Genomic DNA, 11,062 nt, shown 5'->3' with positions numbered 1-11,062 from the left:
TTGGCTTGATGGAACACTCTATCAGGCACTGGAAGTTCACATTGCTGCCATAATCCCAGAACATTTTCTCTAAAGATATGGATGCTTAGTTCCAATTTGAAGAATTTTCCTTCATTCTTTGCATCATACAGAAATCACATAATTATTATCTTCAGGTTTCTGCAGGTCATCACTGGGCTGATGATATGGGTGAAGTTATTCTGCTTTTATATATATATATATATATATATATATATATATATCTCCATAGCACAGGCATAAAACCCATTCTTTAACTTGATAGCATTAAGCATTGGCATTTATCAGGACTATACCTAAACTTGACAACAGCAACAACAACAACATCATCGCAGGTCATTTAATTAAATAGAACTTTTCAGCAGATTGACTCTTCTCATAATGGAGTCTACATCTCCCAGTAGGCGATTTTCCACAGGCCTGCCCCCAACTTAGCTTTTGTCTCTGTTTTCTTTTGATTGCTACCAGGGATAAGCCCTTAGAGATTTCACCCTTCCTCAGTGCCCTGGTCAGGGAAGGAAATGACAGAAAATGAGTTATGCCCTGCTGGTCCTGAGTTCTGGTCCTAAAACACCTCATTTTCACTCCACTTCAATGTCTTCATCAAAGTGAGCTTAAATGTATTTTTCCCTTCCCCATTCTTTAATTATTACATTTAAATTATAATTTTGTGAATTCATTTATGCCCTCAAGGATTCTATTTATTCGTTAATTATAGTAGTATTCTAAGTACATAGACTATAACCAATTATAATTTTCTAAAGTGTGATTAATGCATTTAAGTAACATTGTAACAGACAAATACAGTATATACAGGGATATACTCTAATATATTCCTACACAGAACCATAAAAATCATCTTATTTTTGTGTTGGGCAATTCCTTGTGATATCACTACATTACTTCCTTTGAATGTAAAAATTCAGATCACATCCATGATCTGTATAGAGTCAAAGAATGCATGTTAGGACTGACCCAGTATATGCGAGCTCACATACATGTTTGAGTGTGTGTATATCACTAAGCATTGAAGAGTTCCTTAACCAGCTTAAAATTATACATAATGGTGAACTTTATGCATATACAAATTTAATTTTGCATCATAGATCCAATCACAAACATAGTAAAAGAATAAACCATAGAATTGAAAATTATATTTTTGTTGAATCAATATATAGTACACTATTAATTCACAGGACACTGGATAGCATATAGATGTAAATAATAATCATAAATAAAGAAATCTCTCATAGTTAATGTCTGTACTTCATTTCATAGTAATCTGAAAATTGGAAATGGATTCATATTAAATGCTGTTAAAACTCATAAACGTGATACAGATTTAAAAGCTGGTAACTTGAAAGTGGTGGGGAGGAAGTGAACAGTTTGGGTGGGAGTTTAATACTAATGGACATTTCACCAGGCAATTTACAAACTTCTACTAAGTTTATACATTCAACCAAATGAGAGAATGACTTACAGCTAAATGAATTCACATAGAGGACAGCGAAAGAAAAATCAAATGAAAAAATAAGACATTTAATAGTACATCAAAAATTTTTCATAAATTTCTGTAAACTTATAGAATATTTTGCTGATGAAAACATAAATTAACAAATAACTATCCTGGTAAATATTGCTTATATCAGGAAATTGATTTAACTGGATAGGACTAGGTGCATACAAACACTTTCAATGTTGTAAATACAATGTTATGGAAAATAGATAGATTAATATAAATAAATATATATAAATATAAAGTCAATGGTACTCCTATATAATATTCAGAATAAACATATTTCTAATTTAAGTAAAATATACTAATATGCTATTATTTAGAACTATTAAGTTGAATAAAATCCCTTTAGTTTTTAAATTTTCAAAAATTGAGTAAGCACCTGACATAAACAGCTTGAAAGACTAATGGTTATTTTGGTTCATGATTCAGAGGTTTCAGTCCATGGCCCACTGATTCTATTGCTTTAGGGCTGCAGCAAGTCAGGAATAGCTGAAAAGAAGAAAACTGCTCAGCATGGCATCCAGGAATCAAAGAGAATTAGGGAGCCAGAGAGTAAAGATCCTGGGACCAGGGATAGTACTCAAGGTCACCCCCAAGACTGCCTTCAGATAGGTCCAGTGCTTTTATTCATCACCAGCCTATAATGGCATCAAACTGTTACTAATGTAAATACTATTGTTAATTTATTTGATGATGGTGCAGACTTTATAATCTGATCATTTTCCAAAAACCGAGACTGCCCTCAAACTAAACCTTTAGTTTTAGGGGATATTTCAGTTCCATAACATAACTCTCCCATAGTTGCAATTACAAATAATATCACTTATGTCTGACTGGATTGGTCAAGCATCACTGGATCTGAAGGAAAACCAATGCTCTGGTAAACCCAGTTCATTTTTCATGGACTCACCACTACCTGATTGCAGCTTATTTTTTAGGTTCCCGTTGCATGGAGTATTGTTTTCCACACTTTAACTTTCAGTCTATGAGTTTCCTTTTGAATTAAGTGTGTTTCTTGTATGCAGAATATTGTTGGATTTTGCTTCTTGACCCATTCTGCCAGTCTATTTCTTTTGATTGGTGAATTGAGATCATTTACATTGATGCTTATAACTGAAATGTATTGATGTGTCATTGCCATGACTTTTTTTTTTGTTGGGTTCTCCCCCTTTATATTTAATTTCTTGTCATGCCAGATGGGTTCATTCTGCTTTGCTTCCTGGGGTTGTGATCCTCAATGTCTGTTCCTAGGCTATTGTGTAAAATTCTTTGTAGTGCTGGTTTGGCATTCACGAAGTTCCTAAGGTGCTCTTTGTCATGAAAGTATCTTATTTCTCCATCCATTTTGAAAGATAGTTTTGCAGGGTACCTCAATCTGGGTTGCAGGCTGTTTTCTTTTAGGGCTTAGAATATGTCACTCCAAGCTCTTCTTGCCTTGATGGTTTGTGTTGAGAAGTCTGCTGTGATTCTGATGGGTTTTCCTTTGTATGTGATTTGTTTCTTTTCTCTGACTGCTTGGATAGCTTTGTTCTTCTGTTGAGTTTCTGGACTCAACAATTATATGCCTATGTGTAGATTTTTTTTTGATCAAGGCTATTTGGGGTCCTATATGCCTCACTTATCTGTATGTCAAGCTCTTTTCCCCTGCTTGGGAAGTTTTCTGTCATTATTTCTGTGAAGAGATTCTTTTTGTGTCATCTGCACTCTCTCCTGTTTCTTCATTGAGCCCAATCAGTCTTATGTTATTCTTCTTTGCATCATCTAGCAGCTGCTGGATTGATTTCTCATGTTCCCTTATAATTTTGAAGCAATTTTTCTTTTCCTGGTCACTAATTGCAATCTTATCTTCTATATCTGAAATTCTGTCCTCACATTGGCTCATTCTGCTGTGTAGACTTTCAATGGAGTTTTTCATGTACTGGAAATCTATTTGCATCTGTTTTATGGATTCCATTTGTTTCGTATGTTGGGATTCCATCATGTTCCTGAGCTTCTCTCTAGATTTATTAATCATGTCTTGCACTAGGGGCACAATTTCTCCTGTTATCTGAGAAATTATTTCTGATTTCATTTTTTCCAGATCTCCTTTTGTTGCCAGTTCAGTGGGTCCAGGTGGTTGAGTATCAAAGTGTTCCATCTCATTTCCCTTTGGGATTGCTGTAGGTGATCTGGAAGTCTGGTTTTGAGACTTATTTATGTGTTTTCTCATTTCGACTGGGGCGAGGGGCTATTAGCACCTGCACAGATTACCTCCTCTGAGCTGGGAGACTTGGGACAGGGGCCGGGAGCAGTGGTAGGGATGGTGACCCAAAAGCCCTTTCCTGTGGGCTGGGAGCAGCAGGAGGGATGGTGGTAGGGAAGCCCCTTCCTCTGTACCAGGAGCAGTGGGACGGTGGCTCAGAAGCCCCTACCTCTGGGCCGGGAACTGTGGGACTCAGAACCATGGTCTGGTGGTCCAGTGTCCTCTGTGTCTTTGTAGTGTGGCACCAGGTGTCTGTACAGAGGAGTGTTGGGGGGGATCCAGTGGATTGTTGCCAGGGTGCGGGCTGATTTGGCCTATTCCATGTTACTCCAGACCTAGGTAGGTCAGGCGCAGACCTGCCTTTCTGCAGCAGGCTGATTTGGTATGTTCCATGTGACTCCTGCTCTAGGCCTCTTGCCTAAAAGAGTAATTTTGATTTGTTAACTATTTGAGTATACAAAATTAAAACTTCTATATTTAAAGGCTTTCATAAGGAGAATCATTTTGTTCCACATTATGTTGCAGAATTCCAAGAAACAGGAGGAAATAAGGAGGATTTATTTAAGGTGTGTACACCAGCTCAGCAGACCCTGTGTCTAAAATAGCTGAGCACTAACAAAGAAGTTCCAGCTTTTATACATTTTGTCAAAGGTGCTGGTTTTCCTAGTAATGTAGCAAGTGAGTTTACCAGAACAGGATGAAGCCAGACAGTTTTGTAACTTTGCCTTGAAAGAAGACAGTGTCTTGTGAATCATACTGGAACAGAGGGTCATAACCTTCATAACCTTTGTTTACAGGACATAGTTGTTAATTTTATCTGTACCAGAACAAGAAAATATAGACACAAGGGAGAGGAGGGTGGTTGAGGGGAGAGGAACTGCCCAAGGCTGAGAGGCTGAGAAGGAACTACTTAGTGGCAATCACTATATTCTCAATATTGAGTAACCATGACCTCTGTCTAATTCGTTTCTTTTTTTGGACCAGAGATTGAGCTCAGGACCTTGCACTTACGAGGAAAGTGGTGGTGTGAGACCTAACTAACTCCATTTTAAAGTTTGACTCTATCTTAAATATAAGACAGTAAAGTGGCCTTGACATAAATTTCATTTCACTGAAGTCAACTATTCCCCTAGTCTCCTTTGTGCCCATAAACTAATGATAAAATGTCCTTGCTGAGGGACAACAGATAAAAAAGAGACACAGCTCCTAACTCAATCCTCTGTCTGCCCAGAAAACAGATGCTCCCGGGCCCATTATCTATAAAACATTCTGTCAATGTGCTGATTATTCCTTTTTCCCATAAACTCTACATGTAGCCACCGCTCAACCCCCCATGCTTGCTAAATATCAACCAATCATGTAACTGGTAAATAGAACATCCCCAAACCTTGAGGTAGCCATAATAAAAACCCTGCTGATTTGGAATTCGGAGCTCTCAATCCCGATCCGCTGCGTCGGTGACGGTTGAGTGCCCCTGCTCGAGCTTGAATAAAAGACCCTAGTATGTTTACATCGGAAACGGCTCCTTGGTGATCTTTGGGGACTTTGCCATCTGGGCACAACAGCGGAACCACTGAGCTAAATCCCCGGCCCCACCTCTTTCTAATTCTAAGACATTTCCATCCACACTGTGTAATCAAGTTGTAATTCCTCCTTCTTCCTGAATTTCTTCAACCTCTGTTCACCATTATATGCTTTTCTATTCTGGATATTTCTTGTAAATTATTTACAATAAAGAGGACCTTGTTTGGCTGATTACCTTAAATCAATAAGTATTCAAATTTGTGTTACAACGTATGTTGGTACTTCATTCCTTTAAAAATTAAGATGCTTACCATGAGGTATGTACTCAACCTTTTCAAATTCTTCACTACAATACAGTTAAATATAACTAGAATTCATTTATTTTGCATAATTGAATTTTTGTTTATTTATTAGCAGCTTCTCCTTTCTCCCAAGGCCTTGCCCTTTGCAAGCATCATTTTATCTTTCTATTTTGTAAGTCTGAATATTTTCAATGTCTTACACTGTATAAGTGGCAATACATAGTATTTTCCTAGTTACTGGTTTATTTCACTTAGCATAATGTTCTCCAGGTTCATTTCTGCTATTGTCACACCTTGGGGTGGGGTATATGCCACATCAGGCCATGCCATAGCTCTGCTTGAACACTTGACTACTGGGATCTTACCAGGGTCCTAGCCTATGATTGACTGTCCCTACACTACTGTGTATTGCAGAATTTCTTTTCTTAAACACTGAATGATATATTCTTTGTATCCATCACAAATTATGTGTTCATCTATGAATGGGCAATTAAGTTCTTCCATGGGTTATTTTATATTGTGTTGCAATCAACATGAGAGTATGAAAATCTATTTAAGGTCTTAATCCCAGTATTTTGGATAGTTACCCATGAGTGGGATTTCTGGATTCTGAAATAAATACATAGCTACCTAATTAAATAAATGACACAAAGTCACTGTTGAATAGAGTCACTCTGATTAGTGGATAATCTCCAGGTATTATATTAAATTCCCAATGGCTTTAAGGGTAACCAGCAAATTGCTTGCCATCTCCTCAGGGAGAGTTTCAAAGCTTTTACAAGAAGGATAAATTGCCCTCAAAACCTCAAACCCCATGTTAAAAAGCACATGGGTAGGAGAATCAAGAGGAACATTTCATTATAGGTGAAAAAGACAGGCGGTCTCCTGTGGTGCCAGATGTTAAACTGATATCTCAGAATCTACAGAAATGGTCACAGTTTTGCTGAGCTTTGCCAACCAATGAGAGAGCATCTAGGATTCTGTTTCTGTGCTTTTTACAGCTCCGTAGCACCTGTACAGCTAGAGGACCTCTCTCCTCTCCCCTCAATTTTGATGTTTGAACATTTTCATTAGCTGAGAAGATGAATGCTCAGGAGCATTTTAGAAACCCAGAGTGGGTGTTTTCTTAGAAAATGCAAAAATGAGTATGATATATTTAATCATATAATTAATATAATGTAATCATGTATATATATAATTTCATACTGAAAAAAAGTCAAAATTGAGAAGAGATAAAGTATAAAATAGGACACAATTTTATGTAATGCCACATTTTGAAACTTGAATAATTCAACAGGTTACTGGGATCTAATTCTGGATTTACAGACTTTTGTGAGTTTTTCGAAAATATTTTAACATTTAATAACTACAAAACTAAATATACAAAATGTGATTCATTCCTGATCTCTTAATGAGGGAATGGACTTCCAACCTCAAAATGAGGTGATAAAATTATTGAGTTTCAGAAGAATTTAATATTCAGTTTTATGGAATTGGTATTATTCCTCATTTTATAGTAAATTTCTCTGAGCATAAATTTTAAAATTAAAATTGAAGGTAAAATAACATACCATAAAAGAGCAAGCTGTTTTGTTCCATTGAATTAAAAAGCTATTGAAAACATTTTTATTTTTCTCCTTTAAAACAACATTAATTCATATGTACATTTTAAAAATTCTTTCATGATTGCAAACCAAACCAACACAGAAGGAAACAAGAGGTTAAACTCCTTCCTATAGTAGTTTATTGAAAGTATTTTATAATGTTATTTCCTAATAAATTTTTTCATATTTTATATGAGAACATTTTCTATGTAGAGCAGAGGAATAGATCAGGTAGTCAATATGATTTCAAAAGTGTTTGCAGGAAACAAAGCATATGTTATATGTAGTGAACTTCTCACATGTGTCTTTATAGTTTACTTAGAGATTTATATTTCTACATTTTGCACTACAAAGTATATTATTTACTTTTTTAGTTTTTAAAACACTAGAACAATATTTTGCAAAGGTACTAATTGTCTTACCTTGAAATACTATATGCCTCTTTTCATTCTGTAATTGCACTATGTCACATTTTGATATACTTCTAGATGTAATTCAAAGAAGCATCTCAGATCACATCAGGAATCCATGTATTCCTCAGTTTCATTGTTTTTTTAATTTTGTCTCTAAGTACTTTGTAACATAGTAAAAGCTTTACACAATAAGAAGCATTAAATGTATTATAAATATATTGAAATTTTTTCTTCAACATATGCTACCTAGTTAACCCTAAGAAACGTTTACTTTTCATTATATAAATCAATTCTAATAACTTTCTTACTAATATTCTAAGATTTTCTCATGTGGCATGCGTCTGATTGGTTACATCCAAGAAAGTTTATCTGTTATGCTTAAAATATGCCCAGGGAATATTAATATGTAAGTAAATATATATAAAGTTAACTTATGTCTATATATATTAAAATAGTTTTGAAAGACAGAAAAGTAGCACACTGTGCAATTTTATGTGTTTTTTTGAAATTTACCATTAGAATGTCTTCTTTTACTTATTCATTTTATTTTTATTACTACATGTTTTCAATACATGTTTCCATTCCTTGTATAGAGTTGGTACTTCTATGTGGCACATTTTAATTCCTTTTCTAATCCACTTTCCTTCCCTTTGCTCCCCATTGTCTTTGAGTCTTGATCCTCTTCCCACTAAGAAGGATCTATCTTCCTACTATCTCCCTTATTTTTGCTCTTTATGTGCAAGTTGAATTTCTCATGTAAGATAAATAATGTGATATTTAAGTTTGTGTATATGCTATATTTCATTTCACATTATGTTCTCAAGTTGCATTCCTTTTCCCACAAAAGACTAAAGTTTATTTTTCTTTAAAACAGTGCAGTAATGTAAGAAATCCCACATATTCTTTATCTATTCTATTGCAGAATGTATAGGCTGTTTCCAGGATTTAACTTTTATGAATTTTGCTGCTGTAAACATGGCTGTGCAGGATCACTCTGATATAATGTCTTTAATTCTTTCAAGAAGATATCTAGAAGGGGAAGAGCTAGGTCAAAAGGAATTTCTAGTTTCAGCTTTTTGAGAAATCTCCATATAATATCTTATTTTGTACTTAGGGTGAATGTCACTTTATTCAATGTACCTATTCAGTGTCACTAGGTGATTGTTATACAAATGACAATTATGAAAATTAAAGAGCAGTACAATTCTTATGCAGTTATCTAATTTTTTGTTTTTTAGGCATCTATATTTATATATAGGGTTGTCTATACACATTATCATCTATATATGTGTCAATCTGTCCACCTATTATATTGCCTCAGTTTTATAAAGTCCTTATTGATGTGGAGATGGTTTTAAGCTTGAAAATGTTGATAATTTGATGTTTAACAGTTTAAATATTCTCTACCCATTAGATGCCAGTAGCAGTTCACTTCTCAAGACAACCAAAGTATCTCTGGATCTGAACAATATTCTTTCTGATGGAAAGGAGACTTATTTTTAAATCTTGTAAACTGGAAAATTTGAATGGATTATATTTGTATTTCCTCCACAGAATGAATCTGTCCAGGTGATGAGAAGGGCACACAATTGTTTAATGCTGATGTATCTATGCAGAACAGGTTTCTGATTGCCCTGTATGGAGGGGCCCAACCTCACAGCAGTGACTGAGTTCATTCTGCTGGACATCACAGATCACCCTGAGATGCAGGCTCCACTGTTCCTCCTGTTCCTCATCATCTACCTGACCTCACTTCTGGGCAACCTAGGCATGATCATCCTCACCCAGGTGGACCACAGGCTGCAAACTCCCACGCACTTTTTCCTCAGACACCTGGTTTTCCCTCAGAAACCTGGCTATTACATACCTTGGCTATTCCACAGCAGTAGCTCCAAAAATGTTGGAAAATTTTGTTCTGGATCAAAATACAATCCCCTATCATTGTTGTGCTCTGCAGTTAGCTTTCTTTCTTTTGTTCATTGCTTGTGAACTGTTAATTTTGGCCTCAATGTCCTATGACCGCTATGTGGCCATCTGTCACCCTCTCCTCTACACTGTCATCATGTCACAAAAAGTATGTTGGGTACTCATGGCAATTTCCTATCTCTACTGTGCATTTGTGTCCCTTCTGGTCACCATGAAGGTTTTCACTTTGTCCTTCTGTAGATACAATGTCATCAGTCATTTCTACTGTGACAATCTCCCATTGTTATCTTTGGCCTGTTCAGATACACATGAAACTGAGATGATAATTTTATTCTTATCAGCTGTGAATTTGATTTCTTCCATTTTCATTATCCTCATGTCCTACCTGCTCATCCTCATAGACATTCTCAGGATAAATTCAGCAGAGGGTAGGCGAAAGGCCTTCTCTACCTGTGGGTCCCACCTGACCGTGGTCACCGTGTTCTATGGGACGCTGATATTTATGTATGTGCAGCCCAAATCCAGTCACTCCTTTGACACTGACAAAGTAGCTTCCATATTTTACACCCTGGTCATCCCAATGTTGAATCCCTTGATCTACAGCTTGAGGAACAGAGATGTAAAATGTGCCCTGCAAAGATCACAGTAAAAACTGTGTAATATCTTTTCTTAAAATTCTCCAAGAGTATGATTTCTACATATGAAGCACAAATGTCACCCTCCTCTGATTTTCTCCTGAGTGTATAACATGCATAAATGACCATCCCATATATTTAAATATTGACCCTGCTGGTACTTATCACATTCTAAATGCTATAAAAAACTTGAGTTAAATATTTTAATTGGTTTTGCATTATGATAAGTATAATAATTTTGACAACATTACAGCAATATAGAATACTTTTACAGTCTAAAGACCATAACAGAAGGCTGCAGGGTTGGACATAGTTTGAAGTAAGGAAGAGTAATAAAAATAGAAGTGGAAATTTGTGTGTTTTGTAATATTTTTAATCAGTATGGTAGATTTCTAGTGTGTGTGGTTTCCCTTTTTTATGTAAATACAATATTTGATTTTAGTCAGCAACAGAAAAGAATGCAGAGAAATATGTATTTTTCATTTATAACTCACAATGAAAATGGCTTCAACTCCTCCATCAAAAATAGTGTTAAGTCTCAGAAAAAAGCAGATACCAACTGTCTGTTACATTGAAGAGTTTCATCAAATTGAAAGAATAGATTAAACTTAAAGGATGGAAAACAATATTCCATGCACAAGAGATCTGAAAGCAAGCAAGAGCAGCTATTTTATTTTCAGACAAATTAAACTTCAAGCAAAAACTGATCAGAACATGCAAAGATGATGACTATATATAAGTAAAGGGAACTATTTAGCTGCAAGAGAAAACAATTTAATATCTATGCACTAAATATTGGTGCACATAACTTCATAAAACAAATCTACTAGATATAAAAGATCAAATAAACACTGATACAATCATAGTGGGTGACTTCCA

General features: G+C 35.4%; 1 pseudogene; it reads left to right on the top strand.

The window, feature by feature from the left end:
- The first annotated feature begins 9,132 nt into the window (after window positions 1-9,132).
- On the top strand, window positions 9,133-10,221 carry LOC101705906 (olfactory receptor 8K3-like; annotated as a pseudogene).
- Window positions 10,222-11,062: the final 841 nt, after the last annotated feature.

The sequence above is a fragment of the Heterocephalus glaber genome, unplaced genomic scaffold (genome assembly GCF_053883595.1).
Source record: "Heterocephalus glaber isolate CG9 unplaced genomic scaffold, H.glaber_assembly_v1.0 deba00000896, whole genome shotgun sequence".
NCBI classification, from domain to species: domain Eukaryota; kingdom Metazoa; phylum Chordata; class Mammalia; order Rodentia; family Bathyergidae; genus Heterocephalus; species Heterocephalus glaber.
The sequence above is the reverse complement of the archived record's forward strand: the minus strand, read 5'-3'. Positions and strand labels throughout refer to the sequence as shown.